The sequence below is a fragment of the Azolla caroliniana genome, unplaced genomic scaffold, assembly GCF_043228905.1.
Source record: "Azolla caroliniana isolate FFs.n. ecotype wild unplaced genomic scaffold, voAzoCaro1.0.p SCAF_14, whole genome shotgun sequence".
NCBI lineage: Eukaryota > Viridiplantae > Streptophyta > Polypodiopsida > Salviniales > Salviniaceae > Azolla > Azolla caroliniana.
This window is the reverse complement of record NW_028230449.1, coordinates 8,531,764-8,554,689: the sequence shown is the minus strand read 5'-3', so window position 1 is coordinate 8,554,689 and position 22,926 is coordinate 8,531,764. Positions and strand designations below refer to the sequence as shown.

The 22,926-nt window shown below is 45.1% G+C and overlaps 1 long non-coding RNA gene across 1 annotated transcript; it reads right to left on the bottom strand.

The window, feature by feature from the left end:
• Positions 1–2,523: 2,523 nt before the first annotated feature.
• Positions 2,524–3,062, bottom strand: LOC147855392 (uncharacterized). Its single transcript, XR_015530828.1, has 2 exons — positions 2,996–3,062; positions 2,524–2,895 (listed from the first exon to the last, which is right to left on the bottom strand). It is a non-coding gene; the product is annotated as an uncharacterized LOC147855392 (long non-coding RNA).
• Positions 3,063–22,926: the final 19,864 nt, after the last annotated feature.

The window sequence follows — 22,926 nt, the reverse complement described above, 5'->3', positions numbered from 1 at the left end:
ATATCCAAGGATTGAATAGTCACGATTAGACACCAACTATCAATATACCCAAATGTTTAGGTCATGTTATATGCTCAAAGGTTTCCCTACTTTACTTGTTGTTCACTTTTATGACATTGTTTGTCTTGACCAACCTCAAGCAAAAGATTTGAGAAGATCCCTAAACCTCAATGATGGTCCATGCTACCACGTATTGTCTAAAGATGTACTTGGCCTTATAGATTTTGAAGATTTCTTATGCCTTTTGTCAATAGTGGATAAGCCTTGGATTTTGGCGAGCCATTTAGTTTTGTTGAGGTCAAGTTGTTTAGGGTATGTTGTGATGTGGGGAGTGCACACGGGGAAACAACTAGATGTATAAAAAGATGGACAATTTGAGGTGAAGGAGGAAGTGCTTCTAAATCTTGAATGAGCTTGGAATAGCAAATCAAAAGGGCGTTCCAAACCATTGAAGACAAGAGGCAACAAAGCCATCTCATTGGTTCACTAAACTGTAACTCACGTATCCCTCCGAAGCTCTACCCTCAAATCTTATATCTCTATTTTCATTATCTATTTCCCGTTCAAACCACTACATGCAACAAAGTTGAGATAATCACATTTGTATTTACTCAATTCGTGAAATTTAGTGAAATTTATAATTTCGATATCTATATTGTGGAGTGTCCACTCGATGCGTCATGTGCATAGTCCATGCAACTGCTTGAGTTGTGTGATGGGATGAGTAACTATCCAACTCCTCGGTGCTTTATACCTAGGGCAATCTCATGAATTCATAGCAGTTCCTATGGCTGCGAAAACAACAAGGAGTTGGTTCTCATATATACCTGGCTTTTCTTGTATGCTTTCGGCAATGAAATTAAGATGTAGTATAATATTATGCGCGTACATGGGACAAAGGGGAGTGAAATTTTGCGTGTAGGAATAAAACCTGGAGATGTACGAAGGAAAGCCAAAGTAACAAAGGCAGCTTATACAACCGCCATGTGTAATAGTTAGGCACCATGAGCGCATGATGAGGTAATAAGTACATATTGATGATAATGGAATATTGTGGGTAATAATGCGCGGAAGCAAGTGAGGACATGTCGGTGAATATGCACAACAAACAACACGGACAATGTGACAGAGGATATGATTGAACCGTAGACACAGGATGAGCTCAAATGGAAGCTTTCTCTATTATTCTCTCTCTCTTAGAGATTCAAGATATACAAGAATGATCAAGAGGTGACAATTACAATGTTAGGTTATTGGTTATATATTAAGCCCTAACTCTTTGGACGTGTTCACACTAGGATACAAAGTGGAAGGAGTCGAGTCATTATGCCAACAAACTGCCCCCTAATGGGACTATCTTACTAGGACCAAATGGTCGAAACAAGGAGTGCGTAGGGATAGGCACACGACGATTAGAGGGTGCTTAAGCTAAACAAGAGAAAGTAGGCAACATACACTAATGAGAGAGAGAGAGAGAGAGAGAGAGAGAGAGAGAGAGAGATGTTTTTAATTCAAAGACGGCGGTGGTCTTAGGCAAATTTGGTCCTAGTAAGATACATCCGAAAATATCTATGGAGAGTGCATCACTGGAGCATGGAACCCACAATGGGCTTAACTCAACTAACCTTGAGGAACCATTTAGTGAAGAGTTCCCTCCTAATAAAGTGATGACCTTTGCGGCGGAAGCATCAGCGACACCAACACCCACCAAACCACATAACGCCAACAAAAGACCCAATAAAAGACTACGAGCTTCTATAAATTCCCCTACTCGACGTCGTATTCTCCGAATCTGACGAAGCGCCAACAAATAGCCAAGCAAAAGACCAAGGGCGCCTTTAATATCTCCAAAACTCTTGCACTCAAATAAAGACAAGGTACTTTGTCGGATGCCACTCTTTATTCTAAACATTTTAATGATTATAAAGTTAAAATCATAGCCAAGTTTAAATCCCTTTATCGACGCTCTAAGAAAACCAAAACTACTTATACTCGTATTTTAAACCTAAATGAACACGATCTTACACCTCCTAGCTTAAGAACCAAACCACCTAACTTGAATATAGAACATGAGGAGTTAAATATTCGTATGCATAATGAGTTTAATACTATCACTAAACAATATAATAAAGAACTAACTCGATGTTATATTAAACATCTAGACTTACTCGCTCATAACTATGCTAAAGACTTGAATGATTTTCCTAATAAAGTTATATTAGATATAAGTAAGATCGCTGAAGTCATTCAAGAGCCCTTATATTCGCAATCAATATCTTCTAATACTAATAGTAATACTTTTAAAGAAACCTTAGCATTATGGCAACAAACCTTTGCTATAGAAATTTTACAGGCATGTGATGATTTTGCAATGAATCACACAATCGAAACTACCATACATTTAAATGCTACTAAATATAAAGAAAAATCACTCACAAACAATGAACTCTTAGAAAAAACACACATAAGTATTGCAGATACGTCAGAGAAGTTAAACATTAGAAAAATAGATATAGAGATGAGTGAAGAGAATGACTATGAAGATTATTATAACAGTCCATCACACTTTACAACTCTCGATAACACGAGTAGTGCTAAACATAATAGTGATGTGCCTATCTGACCATTTGGTCCTAAAAAGATACATCCTAACACTAATCATAAGCTTAAAACCAACCCTATTACTAACCCTAACAATAACCCTAACAATAACCCTAAAAATAACACCAACCATAAGCCTAACCCTAAAAATAACACCAACCATAAGCCTAACCCTAAAAATAACACCAACCATAAGCCTAACCCTAAAAATAACACCAACCATAAACCTAACCCTAAACCCTTGCAACAAAAGCCTCTCCGACCAACCAATCATCACTCCCTCCCCCGATTTACCTGCAATATAGCCACACACGAAGTCAGTAAGAACTCCGTCCCCCTTTCAACCTTAATGGCATGAGGGTCACATTTATTAACCAAAATAAACTTCCCTCACATCCCTATACCACAATTAGCGCCGGACACCATCCACCATATGTGTCGGATCCACATACTTCAGTACCGACATTCGACAGGAACCACCCACCCACTCACAATGAACGCCGACGCGACCAACACCATTCACAATTACAAGCATGTCCGCCACTCCATCTTCGACCCGGTAACGACCATATCTATGGAAACGGAAACAGAAACCATCATACATACCCGTTCTCCCCCTCCAATGTAAGGCTCCGGACTGTGTATGACAACCGGCCTATAGATCTACAACCCCCCCTCCATGGCATGATGCACGGGACTACACAAGGCAGCCGACATGGATACATGCCCCCTCTCCTCCCAACCCCACGCATGTATTATGAAGAAAATAATGTCTCCCACCTACGTAACCCTAATCTTCCCCACTCCTCTCTCCCCCACGCAACCTCTCTGTAAAAACAACTCCCTCCTCCTCCTCCTCCCCCCCTCCCTCTTTCTCTCACTCGTTCCCCCATCCTCCTCTTCCTACCCCCTTTTTACTTTCTAAATATTACATGGATACCCCCTCCCCCTTTTTGTCTAATTCTTACTCTACCCACCCCCCTTATTTTGAAGAATTCCATTCAAACCCCCCACAATTTTCTTCCATTTATCACTCTACACCTCCCCCATTATCATCTAATTTTCATAATGCCCTTCCCCACCTTTTTTCAAATCCTTACCCTACCCATACCCCTTTAATTAGCCCACATCACTCTCATTATACTTATCATTCCCCCCCAACACATCCTCCATATTCAACTCATCTCCCCCCTACACATCCTCCATATTACACTAACCCCCCCCCCCCCATTTCTTCCTAACACAAAAACCCCCAACTTTTATTCTAACACTCCCTCACATAAAAACTATAAACACTATAAAAATACATCAAAACCTTGTCCTCCCCCAAAACCACTAGGAGACCCACAACCTAGTAGACCAAAAAACGGTTAGCCAGGTGTGCTAAACGCGTTAACAAACGGTTTATGACAGGAACTGCACACTCCCTATGCGCAACGCTCGGCCACAACCGAGCTTAGAATCATACATAGAAAACGGGAAATGAAAGCACAACACAATGGAGAGAGGAGTACATAGGATGTTAGCGTGGAAAACCCAAACTAGGGAAAAACCACGGCAACCCACAGACTGCAAACTATCACTATATCAGAATGTACAATAGTGAAGCACCGAGGCAACGAACTCGAGCTTGCTATCTTCGCCACAGGCGGCGGATACAACAGAGATACGAACTCTTCGTCTCTTTCTCTCTCTCTCTCTATACACTGTTACACGCTCTCAAGTCTTGCACCAACAAGAATGACAACAACACTATCTTCTCTGTTTGCCCTAAGTCATATTTATACTAATATGACTTTTCGGCTATTTACAAATATAGCCCCGATGGACTCTTAGAAACATATTTACAAATATGTCCCTTCATCCGATGATCACTCTTCACCGGGCTTGCATCATCCGACGCTTGCCATGCACTCATCATCCGGTTCTCATCGGGTCATCCATAGCCGGGTACTCATCATCCGGTGTCGTGAAGATCCGTCACTATGTGCGGATCATGAGGCGGAACCGCCGGGGTTCTGGACTGGAAGGATTCAAAGTCGGTACAAGCTTTGGCGCAAGCTTTAGCGAGAAAGTACTTAAGATAGATTGGGAAAGAGAGGAGTTGCGATTAAACGATTGAGAGCGATTGATTGAACTTTTATCTTTGGATTTAAGAAACAAGTTACACGATCAATTTGATAACGAATTTCTTCTTCTTAATTTCATAATAAAAAAAACGTGTTTTTTCTCCTCCCCCTTCCTTCTTTTATAGATGCTCTCATGCATAGGATGCATGTGAGGGTACAAGACATGCATAAAATGCATGTTTGCCATTTGGCGCTTATGTATTACATGTGGTGCATGATAACCATGTCACTCATTTTAGCTCTCATGTATGAGAATTTACATGTAAAAGTACAATGATAGAAATATAAATTCAACTAAATGTCATGGCTTAATGGTAAGCTAATTGACTCCTAACTCGGAGGTGCAAGGTTCGAATCTTTACTTGCCCTCCTTGTAAATATATATATTTATATATTTATTTATCTAGTCACCGGATGCCGGTTCGTCGATTACCGGTGCCGTCGCCGGATGCCGTTTTGCCGTCGGATGCCGTTGGATCACCGACTCCATTGCCGGTCCGATTTTGGTTGGCCAAAACCCTTTACGAGTACCTTATATATGATGAGAGCCGTATTTGTCGTGCCTATGTGGGATATCTCACAATTTTCTCTTTTCCTTTCACAAACTTTATACCCTCATATCTTGACATTTAGTTGTCCGTTTCTCGTATAATAAAGTGCATTTGAAACCTCCATCATTTTGTACTTAGATATTAAATTTATTTAAAATGTTATCTTCACAATTATTGTATTATGTGATTCATACTCGATTTCGTACGTTTTATGGGATTTTCACATTATTGCCGAAAATCTTCACGACATCCACCCCCACCAAACCGCACATCCTCCGGTACGTGCCAAGAAGAGAGAAAGTGAGATTTTGGTTACGATGATCAATTAGATTCCTCCATGTCTGCATTTTCATCCGGCCTATTATGTTCATTGTCGAGGTAATCGAGGTTAGGATCCTTGTCTTGTCTTTTCTTGAAAATCTTTACTCTTTTTCCCGCAATGGGTATGGCTAACCTTGATCCGTCTAGTTCCGCAAGGTGGTATGTGGCATTATCGTTGGCACTTGTCACCACATACGGCCCGAACCATCTTCTTGCAAACTTCCTTGTTGTACTGTGTTGATTGTCAAGGGTGCTGTCGTAAACCAAAACCCAATCCCCTTCTTCAATATCTTGGGACGAAGTCGATGCGTGTTGTCGAACCGAACTTTGTTCTTTACTCGGGCTGCCTTCATCATCTTTCGCGCTTTTTCTAAATCTTCAGGTCTTCTTTCAAGTTGCCTTATCCGCGCCGCTAATAACTCTTCTCGGCTCATCTCGTTCTCCCACGGTATCGCTACCCATGAGGCGATCGTCCTTTCGATGGGCATAATCGGCTTTTGTCCATACATAAGCTCCGTCGGCATATACCCTGTCACCGAGCTATGTGTCGTTCTATCGGCCCACAAGGCATAGGGTAATAGTCGTGGCCAATTCCCGACTTGACCGTTGCATGCCCGTACGATGGCTTTAACGATAGGTCCATGCCCTCGCTCGATCTTCCCATTTGCTTCCGGATTGTAGACAGTCGTGAGGGAGAGCTTCATGCCTAGTCTTTCGAAGAGCTCCGTCGCTTCGTGCGCGTCCAACTCCCCTCGGTCGGCCACTATCTTCCCTACACATCCATATCAGCAAACAACATCTTCAAGTAAAAATTTGCAAACGGCTGAAGTCGCCTTATTTGTCAAGGCTCGTCCTTCCACTTGATTTGTCAAGTCTTCCCTTGCCAGCGCTAAGTACTTCATTTGTCCCACTCCCATTGGCATCGAGACCAGATCCACCATCCATTTGAAGTGTATGGTGAGTGGGTATGTCGGCTTTAACTCATCACGATGACGTATATTTGAATATACTTGGCAAGTTTCGCATGTGGACATGAAATGGAGTACATCTTTGTACATGCTTGGCCACCAGTACTTCTCCTTCAACTTTTCGAACGTCGCCCATGTTCCTCTATGACCTGCCCAAGCACTCTCGTGGAATTCGGTCATCAGCGTCTCTTGCTCTTCTTTCTTTACCACCACTCGACGTGGTATTCCTGTCCTTCTTTTTGGATGTCGCCAAAGGAATCCTCCCTTCAAGAAGTATCGGTAAGCTTTCTTTCGGATTCGTAGGGCCTCCTCCTTTGTCAACGAAGCATCTGCCGTCAATGTTCTTAGGAATCTACCAATGAGTAACCACTCTCCTTCGTACTCGTTCTCGTTGAAGGCGTGGAGGGTTTGCGTGTCCTGGTCTTCCGCCGGCAATCGAGCCATCTTGAAGAAGTCGAGGGCGACATCTTCATCTTCCGAAACCATGTTACTTCCATTTGAAAATCTTGCCCTCGACAGCATGTCAGCCATGGCGTTCTTCTTCCCTGCAATGTGACGGATCTCTGGGTTTAAAGACTTGATGTAGGTGATCCACCTTAGCATAACAAGATCTGGGGTCGCACATCCCGAGACCATTCCGAGAATTGGGAGACAATCTGTCTCTATTATCACTTCTGACCCGATCAAGTAATCTTTGTCCGTCTTCACTGCTGACACAATACCCCAAAGTTCTTGCTTGACTTGGGCATATCTTTGTTGCCGTTCGCTGAGAACCTTTGCTCCGAACCGGACGGCATATCGCGCATTATCTTCACCTTCTTGGTTGATGACCCACCCGATTCCGGTTGGACTCGTATCTACGGTTACGTAAATTGGTTTCCCTTCGGCATAGTCAGCCTTCCTTAGTGCCGGAGCTTCAAGAAGCAGTTTCTTTAATCTTCGCATCGCCTTTGTGTGCTCGTCTCGCCATTCGAACTTTATTCTTTTCTTTAGTAGTCCATATAACGGTTCGGCGACATGAGCGTAGTGAGGAATCCATATATGATAAAACGCGCATGCTCCAAGGAACCTTCGAACCTCCGTTTGGTTTTCGCATTCTTCTTTCATGTCTTGGATTGCATTCACTTTGGATGGCGAGGGCTTCCGGCCGTATGCTCCACACAAGTGACCTACCACCAAGATCTCCGGTTGCCCGAATGCGGATTTTTCTCCCGAAAATGTCAAATTCGCATCTTCGAGCCTTTGAAGCACCTTCTCGCAATCTTTCATATGTTCCGCAACGAACTTTCTACAACCTTCCTTATCTTTCGATTCATCTTTCTCCTCATCCGAACATCCTTTTATCGGAATATCATCCAAGAATGGCATCGTGATGTCCGGAATGCAATCCTTCAAGACTTTATTCATGGCATTCACCATATGAGCCACCGAGTTCGTTGCGCCTTGGGGTAAGGTACACATCCGCACAAGCCCGATCGGAGTCCTCATGGTTGTAATGTCCCGACTGTCGATCGCCAATTGGAATTGGTCATATCCGGAGTAGAGATCGCCAATGGAGTAGAAGGACCAGCCCGCAAACGCTTCGGCAAATTCGTCCACGCTCGGACCGATTCCGGCATTTCGAATTGTCACCTTGTTGACGGGTTGAAGATCCTGGATGAATCGCAATGATCCATTCTTCTTCGGCACCGTGAAACATCTATTGGAATAAGGAGAATTCGACGGTTCTAGAATTCCCATACTCACCTTCTCCTTTAAGAGCTCGATCAGCTTCGGAAGGTGTGCTCTCGAACCGGTATCGGTTTCAAATTCCAAGGCACATGAGGCACCGTGAAGATCACCATCGGCTCTATAACCTTTGGGTCGGCGCATCCGATTTCTCGTGGGAAGAATGCGAAAGCCTTCCCATGTCTCTCAAGCATATCGCGAAACATTCGCTCCTCTTCAGGGAGAAGGAAATCCTCCTTTCCAACTCGTAGCTTCCCCTTCGTCTCTTTGGTGAAGACATGACCTATCTTCTTCGGATCTCTTAAGCTTGGATCGTTAGCGACTTCCTTCATCTTTTGCCAGCTATCTTCCGGTAGCGGAACCGCAACTGGCTTGATCTTCTTATCCACCGTTTTATATTTCGTGTTGATGTCAGCTTCCTTCATCGAGATGCCACGACGGTATTCATCGATGATAGCGTACATGTTGACGGAGTTAACCGAAATCACGCGTTGGTTGTGAAGATAGCTCAAGTCCACGACGTCCTCGATTTCGCCGATGGTGTCGTTAAATGAGGCTTCTTCCATAATATGAGTCACGAACTCTCCTTCTTCTATTATGTTCTCTTCTTTCAGCATCTTCTCGAATTCTTGTATCCGGCGCTTGTGCTTCTTGTCGGGTAGTACTAGTTTACATGCGCCACTAGGTGTGACACATGTTGCTTCTCCTTGCAATCCACGCACTCTTCTTTCTTGTGGGGTCTTGTGATTGCTCGGACTATTTGTGCCCCATGCTTCAATAGTCTGCTCTAAAAATCCGAGGATTCGCCTCCGAGACTATCTCGATTCCTTTCATGATTGGCTCGCACCGTTAGGAATTGGACCGATCTTTGGTTGTCAAGACTCTTTATTCGTGCGAAGGCTGCTCCATTATCAAACACTCTGGTCTCCATCCGAGATGATGTGATATAAGGTTGCCCTAGGATGACAGGATGTGACGCCGATTCTTGTACGAAGAAGTGTTGATCTATCTCCACATCCCCGATCGTGACTTTGACATTGGGACAAGCTCCGTACAAGTCCTCCGTAGACTTTGTTGCCACGCGAATCTTCCATCCGTGGTTTGTACTGATTGGCCATCTTCCCTTTTTGTAGAAGTCGATTGACATGAGATTGATCTCCGAGTCGTGGTCGATCAAAGCTACGACGGTCTCTTTCTTCTCCCCGATCTTCCCCGGCGTCTCCGTTGTCGCTCATGCCCAATGAAGTCGAGTGTAGTTGCTATCCACCATATCTTCATCGATTTCGTCTCTTGCCATCGTTATGGCGTTCGTTTTTGCTTTTTGCAGCTTCTCTTCTTCCTCGTCCGATTGTTGTCTCTTTCTCTTTACAAGGTCCACGATCGTGTCATGGAACTCCTTCTTCGTAATGCCAAGCAATTCCCTCAAGGACAAAGTTACGTGGCTATCAAGAACTCGTTCTTCGAGAATCTTCTTTAGGTCTGTCATCTGCTCTATGTCCGACCTTAGCTTATAGGTAGGTATAGTCCTAGTCCTCCGAGCGGGGTCTTCGACACCAACCTTCACGGGCCGCACCGTTTCTTCAACTCGTATGCTCGGCTCCCCTTTTCGGCTTGATTCTCGTTCCTCCGATTGTAAAGGTCGACTCGTCTCCGCATCGTCCTTCTTTTTCGCGTTCCTTGTTTCATGTCTTTTAGATGGGCCTTGCTCTTCTATTCTCTTTCTCTTTTCTTCGACGAACACCTCATGGTTGTCGCACATCACCTCTGCGAGTATGGTGTTGTCGTCCACTGGATCCGACCACCCGGTTATGCTTTGCACGCTTCGGTCCGCAAGCTCTACCTCGTTCGACGTGACTTTTCCCTTCTTCTCATATTCGAGAACGGAAGTCCAAAACTTTGCTCCCGCTCTAGCAGCTTCAGTCTTGTCTTTCCCGACTCTTATTCCGGCCAACGCAGCATAGTGCATCGCATCCACATGAGTCGCATCGGCATCCTCCATAGATTTCTTCATTCCTCCTCTTCCGAAATTCACCCGTAGGGGTCTTCTAGTCTCGCTTGAGTAGATCATGTTGTCCTCTATGTATACGATATTTTGTCGAATCGCCTCTCGAAGGCTCGCACAATCCCTTCTCATGTGGTCCATGCTATCGCACCACACGCATCTAAAGGGTTCTTTTCCTTTAGGGACCCGACGATTCATGTTGGCTAGCGTGACCTTCTCGAACTTCTTCGCTAGCTCTTCAATGATGTCATCATCAATCTTCTTTTCTTCCACGTTACTTTGTCTTGGCGGCTCAACTACTTTCGGCGGTCTTGCTTTCTCCGTGGTAGTCGGTCCCGTCAAGTCGGTGTCATCAACCCATTGGCGACGCTTGTCGAGCCTATTGCATGCCTGCTTCACCGCGATCCAGTCCGCTACGAGCCCATTTGCTTGGGTATCATCTTCGAGAAGAGTCCCCAACTCCCGTCTATCCTTTATGTCCACGGCCTTCAAGAAGTACAAAGTCTTGTCCTCTTCAAGCAACACTTGGTCCGTATTGGGGAGACGACTAAACATCTGGTCGAATTCGTCGTACACCCTCGAGACGCTCATCTTCTTATTCTTCTTCTCTATCCACTTCATCAGGGCATGTCGAGTCATCCTCGTGGAGTCTTCAGTCACGAACTCCGCTAGTATCGTTTTCTCGAACTCGGACCATGTTGTCTTACCTTCTTGAAGCTCGATGACGTGTCTTTGGATGTTGTTTGCGACAACTCTCTGAAGCTTGCGATTTGACGTGCCTTGGACACGTCCCTCTGATTCATCTCCCTTCTATATGCATCAAGGAACTTCGTAACATTCCTTCCATCGAATTGGCCCTCGAGCTCTACGACACGATCGACAGCCTTCTCCACGCTCGCATCGTTGTCCCGAGATCTCATCATTTGCTCAACGATTAGCATCATCCTTTCGAGCTCTCCCGCTTGGTTGCTTGAGGACGCCATCTCCAAGTATTAATCTCGACTTGATCCTTCCTACCGCCTCTTTCACATCGGGTTCACCACTTTATTATGTCGTGAAGATCCGTCACTACGCGTGGATCGTGAGGCGGAACCGCTGGGGTTCTGGACTGGAAGGATTCAAAGTCGGTACAAGCTTTGGCGCAAGCTTTAGCGAGAAAGTACTTAAGATAGATTGGGAAAGAGAGGAGTTGCGATTAAACGATTGAGAGCGATTGATTGAACTTTTATCTTTGGATTTAAGAAACAAGTTACACGATCAATTTGATAACGAATTTCTTCTTCTTAATTTCATAATAAAAAAAACATGTTTTTTCTCCTCCCCCTTCCTTCTTTTATAGATGCTCTCATGCATAGGATGCATGTGAGGGTACAAGACATGCATAAAATGCATGTTTGCCATTTGGCGCTTATGTATTACATGTGGTGCATGATAACCATGTCACTCATTTTAGCTCTCATGTATGAGAATTTACATGTAAAAGTACAATGATAGAAATATAAATTCAACTAAATGTCATGGCTTAATGGTAAACCAATTGACTCCTAACTCGGAGGTGCAAGGTTCGAATCTTTACTTGCCCTCCTTGTAAATATATATATTTATATATTTATTTATCTAGTCACCGGACGTCGGTTCGTCGGATGTCGTCGGTTACCGGTGCCTCGCCGGATGCCGTCAGTTACCGGTGCCGCCGCCGGATGCCGTTTTGCCGTCGGATCACCGGCTCCATCGCCGGTCCGATTTTGGTTGGCCAAAACCCTTTACGAGTAGCTAGCCCACCTCCACTCTTAGTTCAAGTTACCTTGAACTCTCTATGCTCCACACATAGACACAAAGATAATATCTTTTGCTCTACCTTATATATGATGAGAGCCGTATTTGTCGTGCCTATGTGGGATATCTCACAATTTTCTCTTTTCCTTTCACAAACTTTATACCCTCATATCTTGACATTTAGTTGTTCGTTTCTCGTGTAATAAAGTGCATTTGAAACCTCCATCATTTTGTACTTAGATATTAAATTTATTTAAAATGTTATCTTCACAATTATTGTATTATGTGATTCATACTCGATTTCGTACGTTTTATGGGATTTTCACATTATTGCCGAAAATCTTCACGACACCGGTTCTCACCGGGTCTTCATCATCCGGTTCTCACCGAGTCATCCGTAGCCGGGTACTCTTCATCCGGTTTTCGGCCTCGGCCGAGATTCTCATCAACACTGTTCTTCTTACTTCCCATCCGGAGGGACATGTTTCCTAACAAACTCCCCCTTCACTCCGGCATGGGATGTCTTACTAGTCCGACCCGCTTCCGACATGCATCCAGCTTGTCAGGTGTCAGTACTTTGGTTAGCATATCTGACCCGTTCTCGGCCGTGTGGATCTTTGTCAGCGCGAACTCCTGGTCATCTACTCTTTCCTAGATCCAGTGATACCTACGCTAGATATGCTTCGTTCGGGAATGGTAGGCCGCATTCTTAGCAAGGTGGATGGCACTTTGACTGTCGCAATAGAGCTGGTATTCATCTTGCCGGATACCGAGCTCTCCGATGAAGTCCTTCATCCATAATATTTCCTTGCCGGCTTCCACAACCGCCATGCCATGTACTCCGCCGTTGTGGTTGACAACGCAACTGTCTTCTATAGCCTTGACTGCCACGAAACAGCTCCCCATGCATATGTCATTACATATCCGGATGTAGACCAGTTGGTATCCACATCAGCCGACATGTCCAAATCGGTAAAACCGTCAAGCTGAGGTTTTCCGGAGCCAAATCAGAGACACATATTCAAAGTGCCCTTCAAGTACCGGAGTATCCATTTGACCGCGTTCCAGTGCTCCTTGTCGGGATTGCTCATAAACCGGCTCACCACTCCGACTGCGTATCCTATATCCGGTCGGGTACACACCATTGCGTACATTAAGCTCCCGACGACAGAGGCATATGGAACCTTCATCATATCCGCCTTCTCTGCTTTCGTCTTCGGGCTTTGCTTACCGGATAACCTACAGTTTGCTGGAAGTGTCGATCCAACCGGTTTTGCATCTGACATGTTGAACCGCTGAAGCACCTTTGTCACGTATTTCTCCTGTGACAACCATAGTTGCTTCGCCAACATCTGTCTTGCCGGACCCAAGTCTTTCATTGAGAAGGTCCGGTTGAGAGCCTTCTTCAGCATCTGTATTTTGGCTTGGTCCCGTCCGACAATCAACATGTCATCCATGTATAGAAGGAGTATCAGGAAGTCGCCTCCTTCGAACTTCTTCACAAAGACGTAGTGATCGGCCTGCGTCTTGTGGTACCCTTGATCTGTCATGAAGGAGTCGAACTTCCGGTACCATTGCCGGGGCCTACTTCAACCCGTAGAGGCTTTTCTTCAACTGGCAAACCAGGTGCTCCTCCCTTTCTCCACGAATCCTTCCAGTTGCTGCATGTAGATCTCCTCTTCAAGGTCGCCGTGAAGGAATGCCGTCTTCATGTCTAGTTGCTCTACCTCGAGGTCCGTGCTTGCCGCTATACTCAGCACCGTCCGGATGGAGGTCATCTTTACTACCGGGGCAAATATCTCGTCGAAGTCCACGCCCTTCTTTTGTTGGAACCCCTTCACCACGATCCTGGCTTTGTATCTTGGGGGGTTGCCGGCATCTCCCGGTTTCAACTTGTACACCCACTTGTTTCGGAGTGCCCGCTTTCCTTTTGGCAACTCCACCAATTCGTACGTATGGTTCTCATGCAGGGAATCCATCTCATCCTGCATGGCACTTAACCATTTTCGGCTGTGGGTGTCATCCTTCGCTTCTTCGAAGCTTTCTGGCTCTCCCTCATCGGTCAGCAGCACATGCTCTGAGTCCGGAAATCTTTGGGGGGCCCTTCTCTCTCTGAGAGGATATCTCCGTCTTTGGGCTTCGGTAACCGGCTCCTTCATTTGATCTTCATCCGAATCCGATTTGGGGTCTTGGCCGGTTCCGGTTCCAGCTTCCTCTACTTCTTCTTCTGCCGGTTCGGCATCCTCACCGTAACCGGCTGGTTCCTCGAGTGCTAATCGGTCTCTTGCCGGTTGGGTCTGCTCATCGTAGAATCGATCCTTACCGGTCGACTCAGAGTTCATTATCTTCTTCTCCGACTCCCAGTTGGCGAGCGTCTTGTCCTCCATGAAGATAATATCTCAACTTCGGAATACCTTCTTGTTGACCATGTCCCACACTCGGTAGCCAAACTCATCGTCACCGTAACCGAGGAATATGCATAGCCGGGTCTTCGGATCTAGTTTTCCTCTCCGGTCCTTAGCTATATGCACATACGCAAGATGCCCGAATACCTTCAGATGCCGGTAGGACACTTCCTTACCGGTCCAGACTCTCTGTGGCATGTCTCTGTCCAAGGGTATTGAGGGTGATCTGTTTATCACATACGTCGATGTCGACAATGCCTGAACCCAAAATGCCTTGGGTAGTTTTGCATGCGCTAGCATACTCCGGACCCTCTCCATTATGGTCCGGTTCATCCTCTCAGCTAGCCCGTTTAGTTCCGGCGTCTTCGGCACGGTAAATTCGAGCCGGATTCCCTTCGAGCGACAGTACTACTCGAACTGCCCCCGGTATTCACCTCCGTTATCTGCTCGAACTGCCTTCAGCTTCTGGCCGGTTTCTCTTTCCACTCTCGCGTGGAGCTCTTTGAAGACGGATAACACCTGGTCCTTTGTCTTCAATGGTGTGGCCCACAGCTTCCGACTATGGTCATCTATGAATGTTACGAAGTACTGCGATCCTGCATGTGACTTCGTGTCCACTTGACACACATCAGTATGCACCAACTCCAGTGGTGCATTACGTCTCATCGGTGGCCTTGGTCGGAAAGAGGTCCGATTTTGCTTACCGGCCAGATAGTCAGTGCACTTCTCCAAGTGCACGTTCTTCACTGGAATGAGGTTGTTGTCTGCAAGCCTCTTCATCCCCTTCTCGCTCATGTGACACAGCCTTTTGTGCCATAGCTCACCGGCAGTGTCGGATGCCACGTTCACTTCCTCCGGACATAACTGGGCATTCATAAGGTACAACGTGTTTACCTTCCGGGCCCGAGCCACAATTAGGCTCCCTTTGCTGAACTTCATAACATCGTTCTGGATGCTACCCATGTAGCCTTCATCATCTAGCCGACCGGTTGATATCAGGTTCAGACGAACCTCTGGAACGTGTCGGACATCCTTCAGCAGCATCTTGCATCCGGTTGGTGTTGCCAACCACACGTTTCCTATGCCAACAATTCGGCATGTACCTTCATTCCCCATCCGGACACAACCGTCATCACCGGTTGAGTAGGATGAGAAGCATTTCCGGTCCGGGGTAAGGTGGAACGACGCTCCGGAGTCGACCACCCAGGTCATCTTGTCGCCGACAAGGTTTATCTCACTCTCCTCGGTGATGAGCATCAACTCTTCTTCACTTGCCACGATTGCCGTTGTTCCCTTCCGGTTCGGCCCCTCTCGGTCTTTACCGTTCCGGTCCAGTGTCCGCTTCGAATCGGTACCGTTGGTTTCCTTGTCTTTACGGAAATGCCGACAGTTCTTTTGGAAGTGTCCCGGCTTGCCGCAATAGAAGCAAGTAGGCCCCCCCCTTGACTTTGACCGCATCCCCGACTTTTCCCGGTTCTGGGGACTACGGTTTGTATGTCTTTCGCGTTCCGATTCGGTAAGGAGCGCTTTGGTGTCGGAGCTCGTATTCTTATCTTTCCGACGCACCTCCTCATCTAGCAAGCTCGACTTCACTCTTGCTAGGGATAACCGTTTCCCTTCCAGCCCGACGTTTCCCAAAGTGACAACCAACGTCTCCCAGCTATCCGGGAGGGAACCGAACAGGAGTAGCGCTAGTACCTCATCGGCGAGAGGTACTTCCAATGATGTTGCCTGGTGGATCAGCCCCTGGAAGGCATTCACGTGCTCTGCCATGCTGGAGCCATCTTGGTACCAGAGCCTTACTAGCTTTCGGAATACCGAAACCTGATTAACAAGATTTTTGTTTTGAAACATAATGCCGATCTTCTCCCAGAGCTCATGAGCCTTGCTCTCTTCATTGAAGTTGTTGTATAGGCTCATGTCGATGAAGCACTGTATGTACGCCGTTGTCTTCATGTGCATCACCTCCCATATCGTGGCGTCGATTTTGTTCGGTCTCTTGTCCCCGAACTGAACCGGCAACCAAAGATCTTTAACCACGAGCATGCCCCTCATCTTCGACTTCCACACCGAATAGTTGGAGCCGGTGAGCTTGAACATGCCTCCCAACGAATCGTCCATTTTCTGTGTCGTTTCGCTCTGATACCAAATTGACAGGAACTGCACACTCCCTATGCGCAACGCTCGGCCACAATCGAGCATAGAATCATACACAGAAAACGGGAAATGAAAGCATGACACAATGGAGAGAGGAGTACACAGGATGTTAGCATGGAAAACCCAAACTAGGGAAAAACCACGGCAACCCACAGACTGCAAACTATCACTATATCAGAATGTACAATAGTGAAGCACTGAGGCAACGACCTCGAGCTTGCTATCTTCGCCACAAGCGGCGGTTACAATAGAGATATGAACTCTTCGTCTCTTTCTCTCTCTCTCTCTATACACGGTTACACGCTCTCAAGTCTTGCACCAACAAGAATGACAACAACACTATCTTCTCTATTTGCCCTAAGTCATATTTATACTAATATGACTTTTCGGCTATTTACAAATATAGCCCCGATGGACTCTCAGAAACATATTTACAAATATGTCCCTTCATCCGATGATCACTCTTCACCGGGCCTGCATCATCCGGCGCTTGCCGAGCACTCATCATCCGGTTCTCACCGGGTCATCTGTAGCCGGGTACTCATCATCCGGTTCTCACCGGGTCTTCCTCATCCGGTTCTCACTGGGTCATCCGTAGCCGGGTACTCTTCATCCGGTTTTCGGCCTCGGCCGAGATTCTCATCAGCACTAGTCTTCTTACTTCCCATCCGGAGGAACCTGTTTCCTAACAGTTTAGACACACCGTTCACCCTAGCAAACGTTTATTCTACCTACTTAATAGATCCCCCTCCACCCAAGACACATATATGTGGTTTGGGGGAAAACAGAAACTACTTCCCTTCCTTCCACACCCCAAATCCTGAAATAAAAAACCTAGAACCAACTTCTGGAAACCTCTTACTAGTACACAAGTAATTCATAGTAAAATCCATAACCTCTCTAAACATAACCTCACTAAAAATGAAACACAATTGCTGAACCTAGGCCTTAAGTATATCCCACCATCCCCACCTCCCTCCCCCAACAATATCCTAAAAGAATTCACCCACCTCTCTAGATCCCTCAAGCTAAAACATTTTTTTAGAAATACACCTTCACTTCCTCTCAACCCCTTCAAACTACCTAACCCTAGTTGGATGCCACCCATAGAATATCCACCCCTAGTCTCCATAATAGAGAAACACCAACACATCCTTAACCAAATAGCACACAACACCAACCCCATAAACACTAGAATCCCATACCATCTCTCTAGAGCCTTTAAAAGCCTCCAACACAACAAACACATTATCATCCTCCCAGCCGATAAAAATATGGGAGTATGTGTTCTAGATAAAGACACATACTACACCAAAGGCATAGAACACCTCTCGAATTCTACCACCTATAAGAGAGTCAACAACTTCCCCTTGGAAGAGTTACTATATCGCCTTAATAACATAATAACAAACCACTTAGGTACACTTTCCCTAATTGAAGCTAATTTCATCCTCCACAAACCCAAAAAAGGATATCAAGTATCCAACCTCTATTTCCTCCCTAAATTACACAAAACACCTATGGGTTTTCGGCCCATTTGTTCATATAATAACTCCTTATTTGAACAAACATCGAAGTGGTTACACCACCAACTTCTACCAATCCTCCTTCTCCAACCACAATATCTAAAAGACTCTCACACACTAATCCAATCACTAGAAAACCTACACCCACCATCTAATAGTTTCTTCTTCACGTTTGACATTGAATCTCTCTATCCTAGTATCCCCTCTAAGCTAGGACTCCAAGCCCTACGTAGTCTAATCACCCCCCACTTTTCCCCTTCGAAAACAAATCTCATCTATACCCTTAGTGCCCTTATTTTAGAATATCACTATCTCACTTTCGATGACGTAGTTTACCAACAAATAAAAGGTACATCCATGGGTAGCAACTTTTCAGTCGTATATGCATGCCTCTTTTTAGGTATATCTCGAAAACTTACAACCATCGCCCCCCCATCTCTTCTACTTCACCCGCTATATTGATGATGCATTTGGGGTCTGGATAGGCACCAAATCTCAACTTTTAGAATATCTCGACTATTACCCTTTACACACAAATAACTCCATCAAGCTTACTATTCAAACTTCCCCCTTTCGACTACCTTTTTTAGACATATGGATCAACCTCGAAAACTCATCTTTTTCATTCAATTGTTTTCAAAAACCTCTCAATTCATACCAATACTTGCCTTTTTCATCGGATCATCCTTCCCATATGAAACAACACTTTATCACTAATGAAGTGAAGAGATATCTCATTAGAGAAAACATCCCATTAGGTTTCTACCAAATGAAAAAATTCTTTTTCAATAGACTAGTTAACCGTGGTTACCCTCCGTCCTTTATACTAAAAAGCTATAAGAAAATACCTTTTAATCTTAGAAAAACACTCCTATATCAACCCAAAACTATTACTTCCCTTAACCCCACAATCTTTAAACTTAGATACACCAAACATACCCCAAAACTAAGCATTCATAGTTTTCTAAAAAATCTCTATAATGACTTAATGTTAGATCCCGAGCTTACAAGCATCTCACGCCCTTTCGTATGTTGGACAAAATCTAAGTCCTTACATGCCCTCCTAGTTAAGACTAAGTTTTCAAAAAATCCACCAAAATCCCCCACTTAAAACTAAGTTTTCAAACAATCCACCCAAATCCCCCACTTAAGACTAAATTTTCAAACAATCCACCCAAATCCCCCACTTAAAACTAAGTTTTCAAACAATCCACCCAAATCCCCCACTTAAGACTAAATTTTCAAACAATCCACCCAAATCCCCCACTTAACACTAAGTTTTCAAATAATTCACCCACATCCCCCCCTTAATATGATCCTAAATCCCCCTTTTTCATCACATTAAGAACTCCCCCCTCACCATCATCATTATACTCATTCCCCCTCTCTCATTCCCTATCACTTTCCTACACACATTTCTCTCTCTCTCTCTCTCTCTCATCACAACATTCTATTCTATCTCATCTACTACACAAATCAAATCCTCCCCACTCCTTTTCTCTCACTCCCTCTTCCTTCCCACCCCTTTATAAATCATTTTCTCTTGTTGTAATGGTATTTGCACTGAAGAGCTCCACTATTGAGCGAAACTAGTTTGCCTAAGACCACCACCCTCTTTGAATTAAAAACATCTCTCTCTCTCATTAGTGTATGTTGCATACTTTCTCTTGTTTAGCTTAAGCACCCTCTAATCGTCATGTGCCTATCCCTACGCACTCCTTGTTTCGACCATTTGGTCCTAGTAAGATCTTTCCTACATGTACAAGTGATTGGGGTTATCTCCCCCGTAAACCTAGATCACAAAATTAATCTAAATTTATATTACAAGTCAGTCGGCATAAAGCCGAGTTGGCGAAGTTGAAGTCGATGTCTAGCCTGATTCGGCAAGCCTCAGGGTTCGGCTGGTTCGAGTTGGTTGAATCAACGTGTTCGAATCGTCCTTGGTTCGAATCGGTCTGATTGTCAAAATCAGCTTGTGTTCGATTCTCGATTTTGGCCTTGTGTGATTGTTCATAGCTCGCTCGTTTCTGCTCATGTGCTCCTTGCTAGATCCTTGATCTGTATCCGAGTACTTCGCCTCTTGATCATTTTCTTTCTAGTCGGTATCCTCGCTCACTGCTATTTCTTCAGCCCCTTGTGTTTTCGAACGTGTCGATTTCATTCTTTTCGTGAGTCAGTTCGGGTCGGTTCTCCACTTCCCTTCTGCTCCTCGTTCGGCTTTCTTTTGCTCAGTCGCTTATCATAGTCCCATCTTTGTCCCCAGTGTTCCGAAGCGTTGATTTGGGAGTGGCTTCGTCAGGCAATTGACAATGTTCACCTTGGTGTCGATCTTCCGGACTTCGAGCTTCTTTTAGGTTATCAATATGCTTTGTCTTCGCGTGATAGACAGGGTTGTTGATGAGGTGTATTGCACTCTGTGAGTCGCAATAGATGATCGGCACTTGTCGATCGATTCGGCTTGTAGCCAAAAAGTTGGTGCAACTAGATCGCTTCCTTCGTTGCCTCCGACGTTGCTATGTACTCAGCCTCTGTGGTACAACATATGCAAGATCGGGTATGGTCGCCACCATCGCGTACATGATAGTTCCTACTACCGATGCATAGGGTATCTTTCCATTGAGCGCGCTCTCCTTATCAGTTGAAGGAGAGTCTTTGTCTAATAGTCGGATCGATGTCGGAAGTGGAGTTGATGTTGGATTTGCGTTCTCCATAGTGAAGCACCTCAACACCTTTCAGATTTAGTCAGACTGGGAGAGTTAGAGAGTCTTCATCTTCCGATTTCGCTCAATCCTTATGCCCAATATGTGTCGGGCTTGTTCGAGTTCCTTCATCGCGAACATGTTGTGAAGGCTCCACTTTAGCTTTTCGATTTCGTCTTGATTTCTCCCTGCAATCAACATGTCGTCGACATATAGGATCAGATAAATTTGGGACTTGTTGGCCAATTGCCAAGTGTATAAACATGGGTTAGAGTCGAACCAGTTGTAGCCGAGTTGTCGGATGTAGGAATCGAACTTCTGGTACCACATCCTTGGTGCTTGTTTAAAGTCATATAGGTTTTTCTTCAATCATCATACGAGTTGAATTTCCTCCCCCGTTTCCAAGAAGCCTACTGGTTGGGACATGTAAATGTCCTCTTCTAAGTCTCCGTGTAGGAATGTCGTTTTTATGTCGAGTTGCTCAAGCTCTAGGTCCTCTGTCGTCATGACCCCAAGTAGGAGCCAAAGGGTGGTCATCTTGAGTACGGGAGAGAATATCTCGTCGTAGTCGACCCCTTGTTCTTATTTAAATCCCTTCGCGACGAGCCGAACTTTGTACTTGGGTTTCTCTAAGTCGGATACATATTTGTATCGGAATACCCATTTGCAAGGCAACAACTTTCTTCTTGCTAGTAGTTCGACCAACTCCCATGTATTGTTCTCTTTGATTGAGTCCATCTCAGATCTCATGGCTTGCATCCATGTTTCAACATCGGGTGTGGCTATAACTTCTTTGTATGTGCTTGGTTCGCCTACATTCGTGTAGTTGATGTAGTCGAGGCCCGATTGATAGAACTCTGTTGGCCTTCAATGTCGTCCAGATCTCTTGACTGCCGTAATGATCAATTTGGATCCTTTGAGCGTCTCTGTCAGCTAGCCGACATTTTTTGAACCACTTATGTCCCCTTCTTCGAGATGGAGAGACTTAGCCGACTTAGATTTGTTTTCCCCTTTGGCCTTGGGTGTCTCGGTCGGGTCGACTCTATTTCCGACTCACATCTTGTCGACTTTTTCTTTTTTGACTCTTGTCGATTCGACCTCGTCTTTGATGGCTTTGTCTTTGAGTTTGACTAGTGAACCTCCTACCGATACAGAGTCGGTAGGTTTATTGTCGGCTTGGTCAAGTTTGACTGTTTGTCGAATCTCCGATTCGGCCCAGTGGGTCGGTCGGTCTTTCTATCACGTATCTGTTGATTTTGAACGAGACCTTTTAGCTTACTATTTTCTACAGGTTCCGCTCAAAGAGGATAGATTCTTCATTGAAGACGACTTCACCACTTCAGATCAATTTCCGATTCTCCGGGTCCCATAGGCGATAGCCGAAATCCCCATCAGTTCCATAACCGAGAAATATGCATTTTATTGTATGGGGTGCCAACTTGGTCCTCTTCTCTTGGGGGATGAATGCGTAAGCTTCACAACTGAAAATTTGAATCCTTTCTTAGGTCGGTTGTTTGCCTGACCATAGTGCCTGTGGCAGTTCGAGCCTGATTTCTTTCGACAACGATAGATTTATCAGGTAAACTGTTGTCTGCAATGCTTTGGCCCAGAACTATGGCTTCAGTCCAGCTTGTTGGAGCATTTCTGTCATCCTCTCTTGGATCGTTTGGTTGATCCGTTCTGCCACTCCATTTTGCGTGGGTGTGTAAGGAACGATCTTTTGATGCCAAATCCCTTTGTTAGAAAAGTATTGCTTGAAGGCTCGGGAGGTATATTTGCCTTCATTGTCGGAACATTACTCCTTGGGGCAGGACTAGCCCTAACATAGGGTGTCCCTCTAGGACACTTCACCAAAGGGTGGTGTAGACCGTGATACAAACGTATTCCTAATTGGCTATTAGCCGGCGTGGTTAATGATCACAATACACGCGTAAGATAGATTCTATTAAGCATAGAACGGTAATTAACTAAAGCTTCAAAGATTAAACAAGATATAGAACAACAACACTTTCATTATTAAACCGCTAATTGATTACAATCTAACTAGGTCCTTTTATAGGTCA